The sequence below is a fragment of the Sapajus apella genome, unplaced genomic scaffold, assembly GCF_009761245.1.
Source record: "Sapajus apella isolate SASKATOON/1434 unplaced genomic scaffold, GSC_monkey_1.0 scaffold107, whole genome shotgun sequence".
Classification (NCBI taxonomy): Eukaryota; Metazoa; Chordata; class Mammalia; order Primates; family Cebidae; genus Sapajus; species Sapajus apella.
In genome coordinates, this window is record NW_022437047.1 from 4,532,841 (window position 1) to 4,558,894 (window position 26,054).

Here is a 26,054-nt window from a genome sequence, read left to right on the forward strand (position 1 = left end):
GTAGTCAGATTTTATTAATGTATTTTTATAACAGGTCATGAATTGAATATGGAGTAAGGAAGAAAGAGAGGAGACTCGAAGGAGAACAGTATAGGGAGATGAGAAGGTTTATGTCAGATGTTTTCATGTCTATTAGATGCCTACTAGACATCCCGGTGGAGATGTCAAAAGGGTAATGGCGTACAGGCAATTGAAATTCAAGGGAGATGTGTGGGTCAGAGAGGTAAATATTAAAGTCATCAGAGTATAGTTTTTATTGAAAACCATTAAATCAGGATCACCAGGCAAATAAGTTCAGATAGAGAAAAGAAAAAAAAAAAGTGCTGCTTTTAAAGAGGGTTATAGGAATTCTCCGTAGTGCTTTTGCTACTTTTCTGTGAGTCTAAAATTGGTTGAAAATCAAAAATTTTGAAAACATGTTCCCATATGTGGACATACTCCCTTGGGTTGGATTTGGCCTCTTTAGAAGGAAATACGATATTTACTTATTTTGGTCTGAACACCAGACTTTATTCAGAAAGCTTATACTTGAATTGTCTTCTTGAACATCTTGTGACTTTGTCAGTTCACACTGAGTTTATGGTCCTCTGAGTTCCAAGGCATTATCTAATAATCTCTTCTTAAACCAGGCCTCCCTCATTGTATCTTTCAAAAATGGATTTACTTTTTACAAACTGGGAGATAGATAATATATTATGCATGATAAATATTCTTATTTGAATTTGATACAAATACAACCTGGTGCTTTGGGCTCTGCTTCCAGTGTCATGCCATCTACCAGTTAATTAGCATACCCTCTATGCTGTTATCTGAGGCTTCCAACATGCTGTCATCTTTTAGACCACTGGACAAGGTCTAGGGCAGCATGGGTCATCACCCAGAGTCAGGCTTTTCATTGACCAAGATACATCCATGAACTCTTTTTGCTTCCATCCAGCTGTAAATTCATCTACCACAACTATCCCACAGCCCAAGTTTATTCATGGTATTACTAAATATATAATGAGGGTCTCTGTTAAATTATTTGATGAAATAAAAACACTATCTGACTATAACATTTCTCAGTCTAATTGCGTATTAGGCTTATCAAATTACAAAGCTTGTCTTGACTAATTTGCAATGAATTTACACTTTACACTGACTTCTAGTGATCAATGTATTTTGTTATTATAGCATCACACATCATCTATTTAATAGTCCTTTTCTACAAAGCAAAATAATATGAGGTTGCTTATCAAAATTATGCAAATATAAGAGTGTCTTAGGCTGGGCATGGTGGCTCATGGCTAGAATCTTACCCCTTTGGGAGCCTAAGGTGGAGAATCATTTGAGGCCAGGAGTTTGAGACTAGCTTGGGCAATGTAGAAAGACCCCTGTCGCTGTAAAAAAAAAAAAAAAAAAAAAAAAAAAATGGCTGGGTATAGTGGCACATGCATGGAGTCCTAGCTACTCTGGAGGCTGAAGCAGGAGGATCGCTTGAGCTCCAAGTTTGAGGCTGCGGTAAGCTATGATCACATAACTGCACTCCAGCTTGGGCAACAGAGTGAGACCCTGTCTTAAAAAGAAAGAAAAAAGCCTTGCCTATCCTTTCTATTTTCACTTATTATTAAGTTTTTATGAGAAGAAAGCTTGTAGACGTAACATAGAGGTGAAGCTTCCAGAGACGTACATAATGCGGGGTTATTCTTTTTCTAGGAAGATGAGGGAACAGGCCTCACAGGAATCAAATAGAAAATGTTATTGCTTTTGTTTCCGATTTTATAGGCAATAGCTGTTTTTGATGGTGTAGTTAAACTCCACAGGAGGCAGCTTAAATGACAAAGTTAAATGTACTTTGGTGAAGATGTTTATCAAGTATTTTCTTAAACAGTTTATAATTTGTGCATTTCTTTTCTAAATGGTGCTTTTTCATTAGTGTGGACCAGAGCTTGCTATAGACTGTTAATGAATTATGACACATCTATTATTCATGGAGCTTACAAATTTAGGTGACATTCTGAAGGTCACCCTATGGTTTATAGTCCCAAATGATGTCGAAGAAGCTTCATAATGTCACCAGCTGTAACCACGGTCACCTGATTTTTGCCAGGTCATGACCAGTGCTCTGCTTGCAATGGATATGTATTTCAGTGACACAGCCCCCTGAGAGAGGGCACAGTGCTCGGACAAGCTGTAATGGCTATTCTGTATGGTTGTATGTTGCCATGCCTAGTACAGGGTGTGCCCCATGATCGATGAAATAAGGTGCCTAGCTCATCTTTCTTGCCCCACACTGCTACTGGTCTTCCTGAATGCTGGCCTCGGTGTGTTGCTTTCTGAAACACAAATCATCTCTTGATTTGCTGATATTCACCAAGATTTTGACAGAATTGATGAGAGTCGGAGGAACTTGGGATAATAGTAATGTAGGCATTGTAAGGAATTCAGGAAAATAAATAGCAACAGCAAATACTTTTATCCTCCAGGCACTGGGCTAAATGCTTTTCATGTATTATCTCATTGAATCCCCAAAAAAACCCTATGGAGGTGGGAACTGTTTTACAGATGAGAAAACTAAGCGCAGAGATGTCAAATTGTCCAACATCACAGAGTTGTTAAATGATAAAACTGTGATATGAACCCTTGTCCTGTGGTCTCAGAGCCCCAGCTCCTGATCACTGCCCAGTGCCACCCCATAGCTTTTTGCTATTGGAGACCATGGCGAACATGAATTGTAACTGTGTCTTCAGAGATGGTGTGCAGCAACTTAACTGCTGTTAGGTGCAACCATGTGATACTGCTAATATCTGACTATTTTTACATAAAAGGATGTAGCGATTTGGGTTATGAAAAACAAACGCTGAGAAAATGACTATGATTGCAAGCAACGGAGAAGACCTGCTGAAATGATGCAACATGATACATTGGATTAAATCCTGGAGCAGATAAAAGACATTAGTGAAAATACTGGTGACATCTGAATAAGGTCTGTAGTTTAGCTCATACTGTTGGATCAGTGTAAATTTCCTGGTTTTGATCATTGATCTAGGTAAAATCTTAATGTTAGTGGATGTGAGAATGCCCTAGAGTATATTTGCAACTTTTCTATAAATGTAGAACTATTGCAAAATACAATTTTATTTAGGAAGTCACATCAACAGATAGTTTCATGTGGTTTAACTCTAATTATATACTTACACAGATCTTTAATGTTTATAAAATCACTTCTTATTTAATCGTAGAAACATGTATGCTTTAATTATCATCCTGTAAGCCGCAGCCTTCTCCCTGCTCCCCAGCTCTAGGCAACCACTAATCTGCTTTGCTTATCTGTCACTCTTCCTGCTCTGGATATTTTACATTAATGGAATCCTGTAGGATGTGGTCTTTTGTGACTGATGTCTTTATTTAGCATAATGTTTTCAAGGTTCTTCCTTCTATCATTACTTTGTTCCTTTTAATGGACAAATAGTATTCCACTGCATAGATATACCCCATTTTGTTCATCCATCTCTTAGTTGATGCATATTTGAGTTCACACCTTTTGGCTATTACGAGTAATGCTCCTATAACATCAGTATGCCAATTTCTTTGTGGAAAAATGTGTTCATTTCTTTTAGATGTATACTTAGTTTTAGTTCAGTTATTTCTAACTCGACCCCTGAGGAAAGTCTCTTGGAGAGAAGAAATGAAAAAACTTGAACATGCTAAAAAATTCAAATTATTTTCAGAGATTACTACCTCTGTGAGTTTCAGTTTATTAGTATCCTTTACAGATAAGCTGTGCCTGTAAGAAAAGAGAGATCTTAAACATACCCTCATACACACATGCTTGCTCAAGCATGCAGTCCAAAGTGTCTCCTTCAAAGAAGACTTCTGGAGAAAAAAGCATAAAACTTCTCAAACTATTGCAATTGCTCAGGAAATTGGGCCTTTCATCTTTAGAAATTTATTCTGACTGATATTTGGTCATACTAGAAAAACTGACCATTTGTAACAGGTTTTGCCCCTGATGTGTGGCTCTGCTTAAACGAAATTACTTCTGGTCATCTCTAAAAATTAGGTTTCCCCTGGAAACTTTTCTTTCATGACGCATATTTGGAATATTGGCTGTGGTTAGGAGGGTAAGCTCCCCAAGGGCCAAACCAGTTTCCTCTTTTTTGGCAGAGCACCTTCATACAACGCAAGTACACAACGTGTTTGTTAAACTGACGTTAATTGAAATCATTGAAAGCACTTTTTTGGAGGACATATCTACCTTCTCAACTGCTCAGTTTTCTTTTGGAAAAAGGCAGGCTATAAAGCAATTCATTAATCATTTACCATCCCAGTGTTCCTTCCTGCTTTTAATAGCAAAAATGTGTCAAGACCTTATCTTCTGAACACATCACTTGCCTACATGAGGCAATGGAGTCAGAGTAGCCCTGTGGCCTGGTCCTCCTACATCTCTTTTGCATTTTGCTTCCTCTCCCTTGCTGACCTTCTGTAGAGGCTTATTCACCCAGCTGGTGGGCTAAGGTGATGCCTTCTAACTATTTTACTCAGAGCTTTTCCACCTCTCCCTAGATACTGCATAAATGCAAGGAAATCTCCAAGAGGCCCCTTCAAGTATAACGGCAACTTTCCGTCATTTGATGTTTTGGTCATAGAGCAGAACAAGATTATGTAGTCAAATATAGACACCATGCCTGATTGAAACTTGTATCAAAAATACCAAGAAATTCAATAACTCTGAGTTTTACTTTGTACTATTTTTAAGGAGACGATTTACAGCAGCCTATTTTCTGAATTTTATTTGAGGAAAAATATGCCCTCCTGCCATCATTCCAGTGCCTGTGACACTGAGGCCTTTGGTTACCTTACTTACATCAGGGTATCAGAGACTTGATTGTTAAATTGGTATGATGACTGAGAGAGACATAGACTCAGGAAAATCCTAAAAGATCATCAAACCCAGAAGGGGAAACAGAAGCCCTGAAAGGGTAAAATGAGCGTTTGCACTGGAGTCAAGAGTGGATATCAGGGCTTTGGTCCTGTTACAGAAGGGTTCTTTTTCGGACATTTCTTGGTGTTCTCTCTAGCATAGTGGACTAGGACTACGTACTGGGTGACTGCTCAGTAAATGCCTCTGGTGGGCAGATGGCATGGAAGTGCTTAGGGGATGTTCTGCCTCAGACAGAGCATCCCACTCTCCTAGATGGATGGAGACACACATGATCCTGGTTCCTGCAGAGAAAATCTGTGCATTTGCCACCAACTCTGATGCCTAGGAAGCTCTGATTTTTGACTAAAGTCATTGCGGGTATTTTGTCAGCAGGTACTTTTACCAGGCTACACTTACGAATTCTTGTAAATCAGATTTCATACAAGAAGATATTTTTATAACTCGTCATACTTTAACCTCAACAAATTGGATTATTTACATCCAGAAATGAAACAATAATGACTATATTATTCCAAAAGGTTTTTTTTTAGTAGTTAGATCCAGGCTGATTTGATGTCCTGATTTTGTCCCTTACACTTTGATATATAGTCTCCCTTTATTTATTTACCACAAGAAAAAGCTCTTAAAAGGAGGGAAGGAGGGCATCTTTAGTAGCCAAGTTTAAAATTAAAGGTGACTGAGATATTAATTCTTAAACAGCTCTCTGATTTCCTGAGTAGCCAACAAAGCGCTATTTAGCTCTTTTATTAGTCTTTACAGGAATAGGAAATGCTGTGTATCAACATTTAATTTAGAAACCGTGAATGCTTTCAGATATGCCATCTTAAATGCTTTTACTTAGGGTAAGAGTTATTTCAGTGACATTTGCTTTGTTTTTTGGCATAACTAGAGGATGAGGATCTCCTACAAGTGCATTTTAAAATAACCAAAGCTTGCTCATTTAAGAGCCTGTATTTTATATTCAGAATATTTCTGAAGTTAATCTTTTAAAAATGCAATTGTCCAGTGATTTCCCTTTGTTAACAAAAGTGTTGAATAGACTTTTAACTCTTCTTAATGGTCCATGGCATGATGCCCAAATGAATCTTAATGTCTGGGAAAGTTAGATTTGAAGAGAACTCCAGACCACTCAGTCCATCTCCATCACCTCCCTGCCCAATTTATAGAAGAAAGAACTACTTCCAACCAAATGCCCTGAGATTTCTTCAATACTTTTCTCCTTCCAACAATCTCATGACCTGGAAGTTTGCTGACATCACAGAAGCCCTCAGTTGCTCAGGCCTTGCCTCTCAACAAGCTGCAGCCCACTATCTTTCTAGGGTTTGCCTCAGGGAGCTGCTGGCTGGCCCCTGATCCAGCCCCATGATGCACCCCTACAGCCTTTGCACACCCGCTCCTCAATCTGGAATTCCTTTCCATCTGGTCAGACTTAGATGGCTGGCCAACCACCTTGCTTTATCTTTCATAGGTCATATTTAAGGATAATTTCCTCTGGGGAACTTTCCAACTCCCCCGGAGGAAAATAGTTCCTCCCTACATTGCATCCTAGATGTTCTTTATGAGGTTTCCTCTCTTAGCTCTTGGCCACGTTTGTACCATACCTTGAGTGGCCATCTGTCTTAAGGATTCAATCCAACTCATCTCTGCTATCCCCTGTCTGATAGCTAGGGGCTCTCTATAGGGTTAAATTAATTGAGGGACAAAGAACATAGTTTAAATCCACATCACTCACTCACTTCCAATCCCCCTCAGATGGCCTTCTTTTAATTTAATTCTTGTCAAGTTTTTAATTTTTTTGTCAAATAGTTGATATCTTGAATGATGAGAAGTTTGGAGAATCTCTGTGTCTCTGTGTGTGGGGAGACAAGTCACCTGTTCTCACCCTGAGACATAGTATTCTTCTATCAGCCAAGGAGTAGGAGCTTCCTGCCCATAAGTGACCCTGCCCTTTGCACCTGGCATGGTGTGCTGTGAGGCATTGCCCAGAGTGTCTTGTGCAGCTTGGGGGAAATGTTGAAATCACAGCCTAGAGCTAGCAGGAACTACTGAAACTTACAGAGTTTTGTAGCCTATGCCTAATACTAATACACTCCCTCTCCTAGATCATCTCAAAGTACTGCATTTTAGCTCTTTTCTGCATGTCTGCACCTATGTGTTGCCATTTGTTTTTATTGCCATTGTGAAGCCACACTGCCTGTGTTTACATTTTACCTTCATTACTTGATCATTCAACCTCTCAGTTCTTCTGTTTCTTCATGTTGTGAAGACTAAATGGATTAGCGTATATGAGATGTTGGGAAGAGGGCTGGTAGCACCAACACAGCGTGATGCACGGTCTCTGTTATTACTGTTAAGATGACTGTCCAACTTGGAATCCTTGCTTCCTGACTCACTGTTACTGTCTTGGGATTTGCTTTGTCTACCCTCTGGTAGCTGGTAAAATCAGATTGGCCCAATTGATTGTAATAAGTAAGGCCAGAGTGATTAGGCTTTTAGTAAGGACTTAAAAAAAAAAAAAAACTAAAAAATCTATATGCGCTCTGGAGCACATATATTTTTAGGCTGTGGGTTAACATCCAGGGGCCCTCTTTTTTTTCCTTTCTGATTCATGCCTCTGATAAGAATAGTTGAAGTTGCCAGAAAAGCGATTTTTGTATAAGGAAGAGAGGTGAGATCGTGTTAAATTAGGAATCAGAGTCAAGAAAAGATGAAAAGCTTTATTTAGAATGAGGTTTGGGCTGAAAATGACTGTAGATGTTTCTCTTTTTTAATAGTGTGAGAAATACAGCCACAGGTTTGAAATGGAACTATTTAAACATTTATTTTAGCCTAGTTGAGAAAAGAAGAGAGCCAGTCTCTTCCTAGACCTGAACAATTTATCTTTAGGATGTATGAAGAAAGTGAGAGACTGCATGACCTTGTTTTCTCAGAAATTTTCTCTCTCTTGCTTTTTCTCTTTTTTTGCTTTTTTGAGGGGGATCATGTGTATTGTTAATGCTGAAAATAGTAAATGATTTTTTTCTTTGCAGCAGAAATGAAAAATTAAAAAAAACAAAACAAAACAGGCATCATAGCCTATGCAAATGTGTTGGAGAGTACACATAGATGAGTGACTCCTGATTAATCTTTCTCCATAGTTCTGGAATCCCATAGACTGATCATATCTAGATCTAGAGTTGCCTGTGGTTGGTCCTTCAAACAGGCTGGCCTTTCCGCAGAACACTTACAGACACGGTCTACCCTCTAGGCAAAGTTCTCAACTGATTGTCCTGCTTAAAGGCAAGTTGTGAATTTCTTAATTTTTATTTTATTGTAAATTGATGACATATATATTTATGGGGTATGAAGTGATGTTTGACTTATGAATGCAATGTGGAATACTTAAATAAATGTAACTAACATATCAATACATCAAACACTTTTTTGGTAGTGAGAACATTTAAAATTATGACAATATGAAATATTGAATTATGAAATATACAACACTCTTAACCGTATTTAGCATGCTTTTGCAATAGACCTCAAAACCACCATAACAACAACAATGTATTTCTCCTATCTAACTCAAGTTGACTTTGGTTCTTGAAATCCACCTCCCCCGCCTCTCTCTCTCTCTCTCTTTCTCTTTCTCTCCCCGTTCCTCTCGACTTATCTACCTCCCGGAATATTTTTACTGATTTCACGAAAAAGTTATAAAAAAGATGGAAGGTTTTATTGGCCTTGCTCATTTAATCTTCACAATAGTCATGTTAGATACACATCATTACTCTTATTCTGAAGATAAATAAATTGAGGCATTAAGAATGTGAGTAAGTTACCCAACTTTGTAGCCAGAAAGTGTTAAAGTGAGAATGATAGCAGGGTCTTTCCGACACTGGGGAGCTTGTGTTCTTGGCTACTTACTACCTAAAGCCCCTATATAAATTAAGTCCTAAACTTAAGATATTTTTGCCAAATGATACATAGCTGCCATAAAGAACCACTTGAAAATGAACAAATTTATTCATGTAAATATACAGGGAGGCTTCTTTATCTGTTGACTTGTTATCAACTTGACTATTTTATTGATGAAGTGACACCATGTTGAGAAAGAGTGAAAATAAAGTTTTATGTGTTACAGTATTTCCAAAATTTGGAATGATATTTCTGAAAACATGAGCACCTCTTGTCCTCCTTTCTGCTGTCCTTGAATAGAAATGATGTGACTGGAAATTCAGGGTAATGGAGAAAGAACCCTGTGCTATTTGTCACGACCTCTACTTCTGTGATTACTACCCCGAAATACAAGGATAATATTTTAAGGGAATATGACACAGTTACTTCCTAAAATAAATGAAGAATTTTAATGTAAATGAAAGTATTATTTTAAAGAAAGACGGATTATGATGGTCTGTTGGATAAATTCAAGCAAAGAACCCTTTGCCTAAAATTACCCAGCCTGTTCAAGATGCAATGATATATATATATATGGAACAGCTCCTCCACAGAAAGTCCGAGCCGTTTCTTCTCGCAGAAAGTGACCCAGTAAAAATGCTAAATATACATGCAGATCCTCTCTAACTGTATAGGCAATGATGGAAAGAGATGACTCAGCCTCGTAACGACAGGAGACCCATGGAAATGGTTTCTTTTACTGGAGCTGGTCTAAATTTCTGTTTTATTAAAAGTTTTAGGCTATTTAAAATCAATAGTAATATTTAATCTACATTTTACAAAAGAGAAATAAATTGTTTTGTTAAATAAGTTCAGAGTTATCTAACTGATGAGCTTATTAACCCAGGGTTCATAAGAGAACTCTTAAATTATATGTAATATAAGATGCATGACACCTCCTAGTCTTATTTACTCAGGGGATCATGGAAGTCACGTTAGATATTAAATTTGCCTTTATACATTTATTTTTAAAGAAGATGTTTAGGGATATTTCAATTGTACTATCTACAAAGAACACCTCTAGCACCCAAAATGGAATTACCTCTTTTATGGGACCAAATTGCAGAGAAAACTAGGATATGATTCTATCTAGTCATACAAATGCAGAAAAGTTTGCTTGGCATTTCTGTGGACTAATATTGAATTCCATGGAGTCATTTGCTAAGAGCCAGAGATTCAGAATCATCGATGTGCTTCCCACAGCTCTTCCTCTGTACACAGGGAGTCTTATTACTGCATGTCTGTATTCCTGCACATGCTTCCATACCCGTGTTTCTGCCTACTTCTTCTTCATCTTCCCTTTTTCACTCATTGAAGTAATGGATGCCAGTTTAACTTGCTTTGTTTTGATGCAGTAAGATCAAAATCTGTTCCAGTGTACCTACAGTATCCCCATTGCCATGATGTAATATTTGTCTCCATCATTCTAGTTTCTTTACAGACAGTTCCAACCAGTAAATTCCCTGGTGTGCATGCCTCAGTGAAATTGACCCATCTGCTCTGTGTAATTACAGTAAACCCTAGATTCCACCACCACATTTTAGTCTGGCTGCAGGATGTTCTTCCTCTTATCCCCTCTTGCTCCTGGTGACATCATAATCATCTTCTAACACTAGTTTTCAATTTCACCTACCTCCCAGAGACTTTCAAAGGAGATGTAAGAGAGCGGGATGGGATGTAAACTAAGGGGCATATATTGTATCTGCCATTGTACCTGTAAGAGATCGACCTGAGCAATGTCTTAGTTTCTTCAGTTTTAAACTTAGAATAAATAGTGCCTCAAGAAGAGGAACCAGGAACATACTCTCCATGAAGTGCTTTCTGCAGAGATAGTAATGAGGGGCCAATTCCTGTTTTCTTCCCAACACTGCTTTCCTCCTTAGGATTGCATGTCCTCTGGTGCTACCAGTGAACTGCACATTCCATTATGCAGAACTTTAGATGACATATTAGAGTTATGGGAGATACTGGGACTTTGTGCTGACTTTTTATTTTGTTTTATTTTTGAGAAAAGGCCTTGCTCTGTTGCCTAGGCTGGAGTGCAGTGATGAAATCATAGCTCACTGCAGCCTCAACCTTCTGGGCTCAAGCGGTTCTCCCATCCCACCTCAGCCTCTGGAGTAGCTGAACTGCAGGTGCATCTCACCATGCATGGCTGATTTTAAGTTTTTTAATAGAGATGGTGTCTACCTGTGTTTCACAGACTAGTCTCAAATCCCTGGGCTCAAGCAATAATCCTCCTGTCTTGGCCTCCCAAAGTGCTAAGATTACAGGCATGAACCCCCATGGCTGGCCTGAGCTTACTTTATGTGACCATTTTATAACACCCCCCCCCCAACTCCAAGCAGGAATATATGTTTTGCTTCTCTGGATCTTCTGCAAGGCCTTTATATGTTTAGCATTTAATAAATGTTTATTGAAAAGAATTATATCAGAGAGGTAGAAGAGCATGGTAGATAAAGTCTCAGACTCTAGAATGAACTGAGCTAGACTTTCATTCTTGAACTTTCACCTCTTAGTAGGACCTTGAGTAAGTCATTGAGCCTTCTGTGCTTCATTCAGTCTCATTGGTAAAATGAGGCTCACTGACTCTTGAGTTGCTGTGAGGATTATATGAATTCACATACATATTTAGAATATTGCCTAACATGGAGTAAGTGCTCTATTATCCCTTTATGTTTAATAGTAACTGTTTTTTAATTATATAACCTTGGTCCTCTGTGGTTCTTATATCAAACGTCTTGCTTGGGTAGGGCACTGATCTTCTTCATAGCAGTCAGAAATCCCGTCTTTTAAGTCTAGTTAGTTTTTTCCCCTTGGTATTTGGTTTGCTGCTGGCATAATATTTGCTTTGCCTGCTTTTGCTTATGGCACAGATGTATGAGTTAGCCATGACTCGGGCTGGTTTGCTAGTGTGTTTTTGCTCTGTAGTTTGTCTTCACAGATACCTGGTCAAACTTGGCCATTGCACAGTCTGATGATAGTGTTGTTTCCTTTATGTTATCATTCTCTCAGTAATGAGGGATGCATTTCTTATCTTTCTCTCTCCTGCCTCAGGTCCTCAGGTGACATTTCACAAGGGCAATTGCAGCCCATAGCTTGTCTAGCCAACTATATTAGTGTTATTTCTAGACACTGTCTGTCCTGAATACCTGTTAGCTTCCTGGGGGACAAGGGGAGGGAGATTACTGGGACAAATACCTAATGCGTTTGGGGCCTAAAAGCTAGATGATGGGTTGATAGGTGCAGCAAACCACCGTGGCACAGGTATACCTATGTAACAAACCTGCACGTGTATCCCAGAACTTAAAGTAAAAAAAAAAAAAAAAAAAGTTTAAGAAGTTTGGATGGCAAATACAGGTTTTCCAATGAAAACAGTACCACAGTGTTTTTGCATTGCTTTCTCGTAATCTATTGCCTTCTTTTCAGCCTTGTGTCATTCATCACAGACTATTTACTTGACACAGCAAAACATCATATCAGCTAATAATAGCCTGATTTTCAGCTTCTCAATAAACCAACCATCATCCCCATTTGACAAGCACATTTTACTCAGAAATGACATCAAAATGCAATATTTTTTTTTGTCAAGCTGAACTATGCCATGCCTACTGACTCCTGCATATTCTCAGTATTCATTACCCTTTTACTTGATCTCACCCTTTCGCTGTCAAATCGTCTTATTTTATTTATTTAATAATCTGACAAAGATGAAAGAAATATTACCATGGCCTTATGAGACAATTGAAATGTCCTTTACTGTCATCATTTTCATCTAGCTAAAAGAGGCATCCCCCCAGTCATAAATTTTATTTAAGCAATGTCTGCATGTTGAATGTTTTGCTGTGTGCCTGGGTCAGTGTGTGTGTATGTTATGTGTGTGTGTCTTCCAAAGTTGGTTTCCTGAGGTAGACTTTATGTACAGCCCCCAGATTAAGTGATCTTCAACAAACTCTGCTCTTTGTTATATTGCAAAGACATTATTTTAAATAATTCAGTCTGTAAACCTGAAATAAAACCTTACCCAATTCTAAGTGGATATCATTTAATCAACATAAATCATGGCACTATATATTTAACATTACTTATATTCTGTTAAAGTTTTTTGAAAAATGATAACTACCTGGGACATCTCTTTTTAGTAAAGATAAATTCTGAAGACATTATGCAGGTGTTCTTCAACATATACCATCGGTATGCTGGTTAACCCCAATGTATATTTTTAGTCTCGACTTCTATTATAAGATGCAGACTCCTATATCAAACGTAACATTCCTTTCTCCAAAATACTGAACTCATACGAGGGATATCTGTGTGTCTGGGATCATACTCGTTATCTTCCCTTTCCAAATGGTTCCCCTTTGAATGTCCCCTGCTCACTAGACCATGCTTATATATTCTGAATACTGCCTGGATTTGTGTAATTTTCCTTATCTTCGATGTTGCTAATTCAAGTCAAGCCACTGTCTGGTCTCCCCGGACTTCAGTATGCTCTGTGGGGGGAAAAAAAAAAGCCGTTCTCTCTGTTTAGAAATTAATCTATTAGATAGCAAGGTTATCTTTTCAAAAGGCCTGTAGGGAGAAAGACAAGATGAAGGATCTTAATTTTGGTGACCATGAAATTTATTTTACAAACAAGGATGCTTAAGAGTTAAGGGAGCAACCATTAGTAATTATTCCAGGATTATGGCCATCAAACAGATTAGTCCCAGGAAAACAGGGGTGTTGGACAGCCAGATCTTAATACTTTTCCACTAGAAAATGAATTTTATCATTAATGAAGATGTAGACTTGAATAGTTCAGGTAGAAACGATGCCTTAGTTAAATATCACAATCAAATAGTTAAATGATAAATCAAATATCGCAAGGTTGTTATTACTGCGTAGGAAAATAAGATTTTCTTTAACAAATAAATTATAAAAATGCTATTCCCTAAAATAAATATATAGTGATTAAATGTAATTTTTCTACAAACATGTAGAACAGACTTGCAGTAATTATAGGGTTACATATCATAGAAGCTGCGAAACGGGACACACAGAACAAAAGCTGGATGGTTATGAATCAAGCCCTTCTAGACAATCTTCTGGCCCAGTAGATGTCCTAGTAGATGTCCCCATAGATCAGCCACAAGTTGGTGATGACAAGGCACAGATAGTATGCAGAGATTTAATTTAAATTATGACTTCAGTCTGACTGCTGCTCTTTATTCTTTATGGTAATTGGCATATAAATATTCCTTGATGCCAGAAAGACTAAAGAATTAATTTCGCCTTTAGCTGTTTCTTTGAACTGGCATTTTAACCCCTCTACACATTCATGTTTCTTCTGTTTAAAGGAGGTGATGACATTTATTCTGCCTACTTCATGGGACTCTAGGAATACCTAATGGAGTAGTACAGGTGTGACTTCTCTGCAACCTGTAATTTCTTGCAAATGGTTGTTGTTATCATAAGTGCTAGAGTACCAACAGCAAAGGGAGGCCTATTTTGTTGATTCATAAGAGCCCAGATTGGAGTCCAGAGTTGGCAGTACAGAAGGGTGCCCCAGTCTTAAGTAGAGACAAGGCCTTCCTCACAGTCTTTCTCTGTCATAGTGTTATAAAAGTTTCAGTGAAATTTGAGTTATGGCATTCTCGCTGCTATGATGAGAAAGTTATTTTGACTTGTTGTTCAATCCTTGAGCAAAAAGAGCCTTTCCTAAAGTCTGAATGCCATGTGCCTAACACTTGAAGGAGATCCATGGGCCATGTGGCTTCAGCTCCATGCAGAGGGTGGCTGCATGTGCTGCAAAAGTGGCTTAATGGAGTCCCCTGTTCAGTGGAAATTGTATGGTCAAAAAGTAGACTTAGAACCAAAGTGATGGGGCTAGGGGAGTGGAGAGGAAAAGACCCTGCCTATGTGAAGTTAGTAGTGGAATGGTTCTCCCCTGAAGGTAAACCTAGTTTTCAAATTACTTTGTTTATTGGTTGGCTTCTCTACCTGCATGAAAAGTTTATGCTTTTCAGAATGTGAAAAAACAAGTGGAGCATGACTTGTATTTCATAAAGTACAGAGCTGAATTCCTGTGGTCCAGAACAATGTTCAGCCCTTTAGTCTCTTGAGAAGTTTGGAATCTGTCTCTTATCCATACCCTCCTGAAACATGCACTCCTCTAAAATTCATGTTATGGCTGGAAATGTGATATCAAAGCTTAGTTAATACTTTGGACACTGATATTTGGCTGACTTCCTTGTTAATATGCACAGTAAACCTGGGTGGAAGGGTTCTACCCTTTCCTTCTCCCCAGTTGGTGCCAGGACATGTGGCATCAGCCTATCCTAGCCACCTGTCTCCAGGTATACCAGTCTGCCCCAGGGTGAACTCGTTAGCCCACACTCTCAGCACAGCCACTGATTTTGACAATACAGAATGCAAGTGCTTCAGAGACATAGTGGGGCATCCCCACCCTGCTGGAAGCTTCCTCCCTCCCAGCCACTTCAGTGCCTGGAGGCTCAACTCCATAGGAAAGAATAAGGAAAGTCACTCTGTTTCCTTCATCATAGGAAATTTAATGATTTCACTCTCAAATCATGGAATGGTTTAGTTTGGGAAAGCCTCAAAGATCAGTTAAGGTAATGAGAATTTACAAATGGGAAAATTGAAGACTGTAAATATAAAATTTCTTGGCTAAGATCACAATGTTTATTAATGACTGAGTGGATTTGTGTTCAGGTCTGCTATACCTAGTCAATTGGCCTTCCTTCTACCCAGTGTGATTCTAATGGGAAATAAAATGTGTGCTGGGACACATTTTATCTTATCTAGTTCCGGACAGTCATCTTTATTAATAATGCACCATCATTTAAGGGTATGTGCATAATGGCATTGCATTTATTTTTTATTGATCATTATTAATATTTCAGTGCTATTTCATTTTTCTAAGGACTGTCATAAATGGCTATGCATGATTTAGAGATTTTATCTTAAAAATGTTTTAAAAAACTCAAATTGTGACATGAATATGGAAGAGATACTTTGCAGCAGTTGCTAGAAAATGACACATGCATCCCTTATATTAAAACTCTTACTTTCTGTATGCCTTCCCAGTCAGTGCCTCCTGTACTACAGAGAAAACCATGTAGAGGTAAGATTATGATAAGAAAATGCCTTTTGCATTTGTTGTGGAATGAATAAAGGATTTATATCTTCAATGCTGCATTGAACAAATTTGCAGAGAACATTAAATATTCTTTACCTTGACATTTCTGATGCCATAATTTTGATAACCTTTGAGTCATGGATTGTTGATTACAAATCTCTTGTATATCTCTGACTCAAAATATGATAAGAACTCAAACCAGAAACATTTTAAAAGTTTGTTTAAATTTCTGTTCTTTTCACTTCAATTCTATAAGGAATCTGAAAAAACAGATTAGCTTTTCCACTTTGAGTTTACAATTAGGGACTGGAACATTTCAGCCAATAATAACCATGTTGACGATAAAAGCACACCGTATGTATGCCGTCTTCTTAATTTTCTTGAGATTTCAGTACTCTAATTTTTTTTTTGAGATGGATTTTTGCTGTTATTGCCCAGGCTGGAGTGCAATGGCACTATCTTGGCTCACTGCAACCTCCACCTTCTGAGTTCAAGCAATTCTCCTGCCTCAGGCTCCTGATTAGCTGGGATTCGCACCACCATGCCCGGATAATTTTGTATTTTTAGTGGAGATGGGGTTCCCCATGTTGGGGTATATACCTAGCTGTGGGATTGGTGGATTATATGGTATTTCCATTTTTAGTTTCTTGAGGAACCTCTATACTGTTCTCTGTAGTGGTTGTACTGATTTACATTGCCACCACAATGTTCCCATTTCTCCACATTTGCACTAGCATTTGTTATTGCCTGTCTTTTGGATAAAAGCCATTTTAACTAGGGTGAGATATCTCATTTTAGTTTTGATTTGCATTTCTCTGGTGATCAGTGTTGTGAAGCACCTTTTCATATGCCTTTTTGCCATTTGTATGTCTTTTTTTTGAGAAATCTCTATTCAGATCTTTTGCGCATTTTAAAATCAGATTACTAGATTTGTTTGCTATGGAATTGTTTGAGCTCCTTATGTATTCTGGTTATTAATCCCTTGCCACATGGGTATTTTGCAAATATTTTCTTCATTCTATGGGGGTTGTCACTTCATTTTGTTGATTGTGTTCTTTGTTGTGCATATGCTTTTTAATTTGATGTAATCCCCTTTGTCTTTTTTTGCTTTGGTTGCCTGTGCTTCTGGGGTATTACTCAAGCAGTATTTACCCTGACAAATGTCCTAGAGAGTATCTCCAGTGTTCTCGTTTAGTATTTTCATAGTTTGAGGTCTTAGATTTAAGTCCTCCGTCCATTTTGATTTGATTTCTGTATATGGCAAGAGAATAGGGGTCTAGTTTCATTGTTCTGCATATGGATATTCAGTTTTCCCAGCACAATTTATTGAAGAGACAAACATTTCCCCAATGTATGTTCTTGGCATGTTTGTTGAAAATTAGGTCATTCTAGGTGTATGGATTTATTTCTGGGTTCTCTATTCTGTTCCATTGGTCTGTATGTCTGTTTTTATTTACCATGCTGTTTGGGTTACAATAGCTCTGTAATATACTTTGAAGTCAAGTAAGGTGATTTCTCTAGTTTTGTTCTTTTTGCCCAGATTGCTTTGGCTATTCTGGGTCTTTTGTGGTTTCATATCAAATTTAGGATTGTTTTTTATTTCTGGGAGGAATGTTATTGGTATATTGCATCATACCTGTACATTGCTTTGGGTAGTATGGCATTTTAACAATACTGATTCTTGCAATCCATGACCATGGAATATATTTATTTTTTGTGTTCTCCATAAGTTCTTGCATCAATGTTGTATAGTTTTCATTGTGGATAACTTTCATTTCTTTGGTTAAGTTTATTCCTAGGTATTTTATTTTATTTGAAACTATTGTAAATGACATTACTTTTCATTCCTTTTTCAGATTGTTTGCTGTTAGCATATAGAAATGCTATTGATTTTTGTATGTTGATTTTATGACCTTCAACGTTGCTCAGTTTATCAGTAGTAATAGTTTTTGTGTGTGTGTGTGTGTGTGTGGAGTCTTTAGAGGTTTCCAAATATAAGATTATATCTATCATCTGCAAACAAGGATAATTTGACCCCTTCCTTTCCAACTTGGATGCTGCTTATTTCTTTCTCTTGTCTGATTGCTCTACTTAGAGTTTCCAGTACTATATTGAATAACAGTGGAGAAAGTGGGCATTCTTGTCTTGAACCAGCTCTTAGAGGTAAGGCTTTCAGTTATTCCGTCTTCAGTATGATGCTAGCTGTGGGTCTGTTATATATGGCTTTTATTCTGTTGAGATATGTTTCTTCTATACCCAGCTTTATAAGTATTTTTATTATGAAGGGATACTAAATTTTAGCAGCCTTTTCAACATCAATGCAAATAATCGTATGGTTTTTGTTTCTCATTCTGTTAATATGAGGAATATGATTGTTATCATTATGATTTATTTGCATATATTGAACCATCTTTGCATCCCTGGGATAAATCCCAAGTGGTCATGATAAATGATTGTTTTAATATGTTATTGAATTCAGTTTGCTAGTATTTTGTTGAGAATTTTTGCATCAATGTTCATCAGGCATATTGGCCTGTAGTTTTCTTTTTTTGTTTTTTTTTTTTTTTCTTGGATATATCTTTGTCTGGTTTTGTTATCAGAGTAATACTGGCCTAATAGAAGGAGTTTAGAAGTATTTCCTCCTCCTCTAATTTTTGGAATTGTTTAAGTAGTATTGGCATTAGTTCTTCATTGATATTTGGTAAAATTCAGCAGTGAAGCCATCTGGTTTTGGACCTTTCTTTGCTGGGAGGCTTTTTCTTATGGCTTTGATCTCATTACTTGTTATTGGTCTATTCAGGTTTTGGATTTCTTCATGTTTCAATCTTGGTAGGTTGTATGTATCTGGGAATTTATCTTTTTCTTCTGGATTTTTCAATTTATTGACATGAACTCCTCCCAGTCCAGGGAGAGTCCAGAGCCTGTCTTCAAGCTCACTAGTTCTCTTTTGAGAGACTCTGATACATTCTTTAGTATGTCAGTTGAATTTTTCAGCCTTAGAATTTCTTGATATTTAAAAATTATTTCAATCTTTTCATAAATTTATCTGATAGGATTCTCAATTTCTTCCTTTTTTTCTTGAATTTTGTCAAACTTCTTTAAAACAGCAATTTTGAATTCTCTGTCTGAAACATCACATATCTCTGTCACTCTGGGATTGGTCACTGGTGCCTATTTAGTTTGTTTGGTGAGGTCAGCTTTTCCTAAATGACCTTGATGCTTGTGGATATTTGTCAATGTCTGGGCATTGGAGAGTTGGGTATGTTTTATGGTCTTTGCAGACTAGGCTTGTGTGTACCCATTCTTCTCTGAAAGGCTTTTCATGTCATCAAGTGGAATAGAGTGCTGTGATCTAAGTTTTTTTTGTCACTATAACATTATCAGCACTAGGGGACACACCAAGCCCAGTAACACTGACTTGTAGATTTATAGAGGTAGTGCCTTGGTGGTCTTGAGTAAAACCTGAGAGAATTCTCTGGATTACCTGACAGAGATTCTTGTTTTCTTCTCTTACTTTCCCCCAAACAAGTGAAGTCATTTTCCTCCGTGCTGAGCTGGCTTGAGCTGTTGGAGGTGCTACCACCACTGGAACTGCTCTAGTTCATACCTAAAGCCAGCACAGCACTGGGTCTCTCCCAAGGCTCACAGCAAACACTGCCTGGCTACCAGTTCATTCAAGGCCCAAGCGCTCTTTGTTCAGCATGTGGAAATCCAGCCAGGCTTGTGTACTTCTCTTTATTGATAAGAGCTCCTCCCAGTCCAGGGAGAGTCCAGAAATGCCATGTACAATCCATGGACTGGAGTCAGAAACCTTAGGAATCTACTTGGTGCTCTATTTTACTGCAGTTCAGCTAGTAGCCAAGCTAAAATACAATGCTTTTTTTCTACTCTTCACTCTCTTTTTCTCAAGTAGGAGTCTCCCTGTGTCCAGCATAGTTGTGAATGTTCTGGGTTACACCTGAAGCCAGCGCAGTATGCGGGTCTCACTCAAGACCCGTGGCAAGTACTGCCTGGCAACCTCTGATATTTATTCAGGACCCAAGAGCTCTTTATTCAGCAGAACTCAGGTTCTGATCACTAGGATGGATGACTCCCGCCCTGGCTAGGGCTGGTATAAATGCTCCCTCCATGGGTGCAGGCTGAATTCTGCCATGTTGCTTTCCACTTTGACAGACAAAACCAAGTCCTAATGCAAAGTCCCACAATCACTGTACTCTCCCAAACACATAGATTCTTCATACCATGTGGCTGCTGGGGAGAGATGGGGGAGGTGTGATATAGGCAATTCAAGACAATCTTTCCTACCCTCTGCAGTACTTCTTTTCTTGATATGATGTCAAAACCAGGTACTGTGATTACTCACCTGATTTTGTTTCTTCTGGAGGGGCTTTCTTGTGTGGATAGTTGTTCAATTTGATGTTCTTGTTGGGGAAACAAATGTTAGAGGGTTCGATTTGGTCATCTTGTTCCCCCTCCCTAAGCTTCTCTGTAGATTTTGAATACCAATTCACATGAGATTGTTACACACCAGTAAGTAAGAGGTGTGGAAGAAAGGAAATAGCAGAAAAGACACTTGAGATTCCTAGTCAGGATTGGGCTTTTAGAATCAACTCTCTGCTCTGAGCCTTTATGTTGTGAGATGATAAAAATGTAATATTTAAATTCATGCTAAGCCCTAGTGTCAGAATATTAACTAAATGCAGGTCATGTAATCTTCCTCACACCTTGTATTATTTTAATTGATCTTAAACATAAATGGAAACACAACTCCAGCTAGCACATTTCCCATATTTAAGCCACCCATCATGAAAAAGTAAATAGGTTCATGTAGGAATTGGTAAAATTCCACAGTTTGAGGCAGAAATTACTGTGTGGTACCCTGTCTGATCAATTATTTAGACACATTCATAAGCAGATCAGATTATTGATCCATAGAACTAATTGATCCAAGAAAATGGCATTTAGTGAAACTGAAATATCAGAATTTATGTCCTGTCTTAGAATCACTGGGCCAAAACAACATAATCAGGCTTTAGTATCAAAAGATTGGAGTAGCAATAATTTGTTATGCTCCCACTCTGTGCCTGAGGCTCTGCTGAGCGCTGTAGACCCAGGCAGAATCATATACTGTAGACTGAATGTTAAAGATTTATAATCCAGGGGGTTTAAGTTAAATACTCCAGAATCTATTTCACTCTAAAACTGCATGCTAACATTGCCTTAGTGCTTTCTTCATCTAACTCAGAATGATCCTCGTCCTTTACTTGTGTAATTCCAAAGTTTGACATTCAGCCTACTGGTATTTTCTCATCATTTGACAATACGTAAAGAAGTTACACAAAGAGAGTAATCAGTTTTCTGCCTTTTGTTTCTTAAAGTTCAGTTTTCATTGCCGTCTATAGCTGAAGATATACAGTTTTCTAAGTTGTGACAAACAAATCTCATTTATCTGCGATTCTCTTTAATTCAAATAAACCTTTATTTAGTTAAAATAAAATGTGTATGTGTGAGAGAGAGAGAGAGTATGTGTGTGTGTGTGAGTGTGTGTGTGTGAGTGTGTGTGTGAGTGTGTGAGTGTGTGTGTGTGTGTGTGTGAGTGTGTGTGTGTGTGTGAGTGTGTGTGTGTGTGAGTGTGTGTGTGTGAGTGTGAGTGTGTGTGTGTGTGTGTGTTTTCTTTTTTTACTTATCCCTTCTTGTTGTCCCCAGCCCCCTGCACCATACTTAATTGAAAACATTTTTCCAGGGGGAAAAATATGTCTTTAAAAAAGTACAAAATGCCCAAAGGTAGGATACATTTAATATGAAAGAAACAGTTATTAGCCCATTTTCATACCTAATTTCCAAGTTGGCTTACTATATTACTAGAAAGAGATACCTCTTCTGATTAAAGCAAGCAAGACCATTTGGTACTATGTTCTTGGCTTCTACTCACAGTCTTCCTAGACTGACACTGAGATATTTTACACATATGAAGCGTATTAGTCAGAGTTCTCTAGAGGGACAGAACTAGAGAACTCTGTTCTGTCCCTCTAGAGATATATGTATATATGAGAGGCAGTTTATTAAGCAGAATTGAGTCAAACAATCACAAGGTAAAGTTGCATGATAGGCCATCTGCAAGTGGAGGAGCAAGGGCGTCAGTGATGGATCAGCACAAATACCAAAACCTTAAAAGTAGAGATGCCCACAGTGCACCCTTCAGTCTGTGGCCCAAGAGCCCCTGGGAAACCACTGGTGTAAGTTCAAAGTCCAAAAGCTGAAGGACTTGGGGTCTGATGTTGGAGGGCAGGAAGCATCCAGCATGGGACAAAGATGAAGACCTGAAGACTCAGCAAGTATTCTCTTTCATCTTCTCCTGCCTGCTTCATTCTAGTTGTGCAGGCGGCTGATTATGCTCACCCAGACTGAGGGTGGGTCTGCCTCTCTCTGTCCACTGACTCAAATGTTAATCTCCTTTGGCAACACCCTCAAAGACACACCTAGGAACAATACTTTGCATCTTTCAATCCAATCAACTTGACACGCAATATTAACCATCACATGAAGTATGGTTGTAAATAAAAATGAACTCTGTATCATGAAAATCCAAGGTGAAGAGGACATTCACTTTTTTGGTAAGTCTGGGTATTTTCTGCTTGGAAAGCAATGGCAGTAGGTTGCATATAGAGTCTCTAACAAGCAAGTTCCTGAAATCTGATTTCTCATTGAGCAAAATGTTTATTCCATACATAACTTTAGTTTCAGCAGTGCCTTTTGGGTTTCTGGTTATTAATTTGTATTTAAGTTGTGCCAAAGTCATTAATTTACTGAGCCAACATGGAAAATGTAGGGCAGTTAACTTTGTAAATGACACCATCATGCTTCAATATATTTGTGCTAAATGACATTATACCACATGAAAGATTCTAATTTTCTTATACGTGATGTAACTGGTGATATTAGAATGCTAAGACTGTGGTAGTATTTGTTGCTTTAATTGTACTGAACTGACTAGATACAAGCGGCATGTTAACAATGCTCACTGTTAAATCCTCATTGTCCAATCTGAAAACTACATTATTGATAATTTTTTTTTCTTGTGGAAGCATCAAGCTTTCTCAATATTGTGACACTTACACTACTGTTAAAGTCTTTAAGGAGAGAATAAATATGCTAATAACATTCTGGAAGCGACTAACTCTAAGCAAAACTATGGCACTATCAAGATGTACACTTTTTTTCCCCGGAATATTATCTCTATCAGATGATGCGAAAGAGCTGCTCTCCAAAAGAGTAAAAAAGGAGTTATAAGCTTGATTCATTGTTACTTTAAAACCCTTCATATTTGAAGGCAAAGCAAGCATTAGGGCAGTGTACAACTATCAGAACAATATTTCAAATATTTATTTTTAGATGAATCACTAGATTTGTGAGTTAAATTCTGAATATTTTCTATATTGAGCCAGATTTTAACTGCCATGTTTATGTTTTAATAAGATTTTCAGTTGTTATCCAAATATGACCCAGAACCTGAATCAAAACAGCAAGCTTTGAGGAATAGGTCAGTATTTTTGGATAAACTAACAAAAAACATGTTTGTTCATCAGGCTAAGACATCAGCAGTGTTTGTGGTAGAATTAATAAGTATCGTTAGTGTATATTTTAACTGTTAATAGTCAATGCTCTATTTTTTCTATGATAATTCAACTCCCTAGTCAACTCTGTGCACTCCCTCATTCATTTATTATTTTATGGATTTCCCTCTCGTGTCAGATCTCAAGAAATTCTCACTTTTTATCTGGTTTTAAAATCATTTTCTGTTTTTTCTCATCTACTAGAAAACTATTTAAACAACTCCAGGCAGAGGACCCATTTGCTTAACAGGGGCTGCTGGATCACCAATTGCATGCATAGGACAAAGTATCCTAAATAGTCTACTCATATTTTGTTTGTGAAACGGAGTCTCACTCTGTCACCCAGGGTGCAGTGCAGTCGCACGATCTCGGCTCACTGCAACCTCTGCCTCCCGGATTCAAGTGATTCTCCTGCCTCAGCCTTCTGAGTAGCTGGGACTACAGGCCTGTTTCACCATGCCCATTTAATTTTTGTATTTTTAGTAGAGACAGGGTTTCATCCTGTTCGCCAGGATGGTCTGGATCTCTCCGCCCACCTCGGCCTCCCAAAGTGCTGGGATTACAGGCATGAACCACCGTACCCGGCCAGTAGTTTATTCTTTATACCAATTGGTTGAAATTTGAACAAAATGTCTTTAAAGTCACTGACACTTTTGTTTGGCAATGGTATTTTATGTGTTAATTTATTTATTAAGTTGGTTTCCAAATTAAGGTATGAATAATTTTATAACTTCTAGTCTCAGCAGAAATAAGTCAATGCTGGCTGGGTGCGGTGGTTCACATCTTTAGTCCCAGGTACTTAAGGCTGAGGCTGGAGGATTGCTTGAGTCCAGGGGTTCAAGACTCTAGTGAACTATGATCGCTACTTTACTCCAGCCTGGGCAACAGAATGAGACCCTGTCTCAAAAAAAAAAAAAAAAAAAAGAGAGAGAGAGAGAAAGAAATAAAACAATGTTAATTTGGGTCTTGGTACCATGCTTCACGCTTCCATCAAATAGGCATCATTTTATGCTGATAATGTCTCTGTAAGGGTAGTTTTAAAACAAACGAAATTATGGGACACCAGATAGTGTCAGCCTTACCTAGCTTGATTTTCTTTGTGTGTATATGGATGCAAATTCTACAATTTCTTTAATTCATATGTATGTATATATATGCACATACATATATTTATATATATGTTTATGTGTGGGTATTTACATGTATATGTATGATGAGTACATATGGGGAACCTGTTGAAGGATGTTTCTTCTTTTATAAGAAAGGAGAGAAAACAATCTTCCTGAAAAATAATATTTACTAGTGTGAAAAAGGATATTCATATAGATAAACATAACTGTATTTCCATCATAGGGTTATGTGCATACATAATCCAATCTGTGTTTATAGTTCACATACCTACTCTTCATTATTTTAATGATTAAGAAGAGTAATTTCTCAATTACTCTTTGCGAATGTGCTTTTTAGATGATTCATTGGACCTAAACACTTACGAGGTGTTTGGGTTGACCCTCCATGCTGGGTTGAATAAGCTGTTTCATCCCCCAAACCTGTAGACTGAAAGTCAGGCAAAGTGCTAGAGATGTCAGCCCTTTTGTACCTGCTGCCTTGAGTTTTACAGAAATAAGCATTACTTGGCAAAACCCTGCTGATCATCTTTCCCCTTGGAACCCCACAGCACAAGGGCTAGGCTTATTTTTCGATTCAATGATAGTGAATTGTGGGACTATTACAGAACTTTTCATTTCTGTGAAGCAGCATTGTAGTATCAGCACCCCACATTTCTCTTAAAAATAAAAATAAAATCACAGTGATTCTAGGTTTTAAAAAGTTGTATAATTCTGCCAAATCATCATAAAATGATAAATCTTTCTAGTCACTTTTATTGCAATAATGACTGCTAAAATAAAAAAAAAGTAGAACTAGGTAACTTTTTTGATAAACATTTACTTTCTTAAGATGTGCTACTGTTCAGCATGTGTGAACCCCTAAGTTGCCAGTACAATGGGTGCTATACTAATGCATTTCACCTGTCCTTTACCTCCTGTTCCAGAGGTGCATGCTGTGTGCAGTTTTCCAATTGCTGCTACTTTATTTGCATTTAGTCACCCAGCCAAAGGTTCTCACACTTTATGATGCTTTATAAAAAGCTTCAGGCCGGGCGCGGTGGCTCACGCCTGTAATCCCAGCACTTTGGGAGGCCGAGGTGGGTGGATCATGAGGACAAGAGATCGAGACCATCCTGGTCAACACGGTGAAACCCCGTCTCTACTAAAAATACAAAAAATTAGCTGGGCATGGTGGCGCGTGCCTGTAATCCCAGCTACTCAGGAGGCTGAGGCAGGAGGATTGCCTGACCCCAGGAGGCGGAGGTTGCGGTGAGCCGAGATCGCGCCATTGCACTCCAGCCTGGGTAACAAGAGCGAAACTCCGTCCCAAAAAA

The 26,054-nt window shown here is 38.1% G+C and overlaps 1 protein-coding gene across 7 annotated transcripts in view; it reads left to right on the plus strand.

The window, feature by feature from the left end:
* Window positions 1–26,054, plus strand: part of NRG3 (neuregulin 3) — a 1,107,214-nt gene that overhangs the window by 223,683 nt on the left and 857,477 nt on the right. The window lies entirely within an intron of this gene.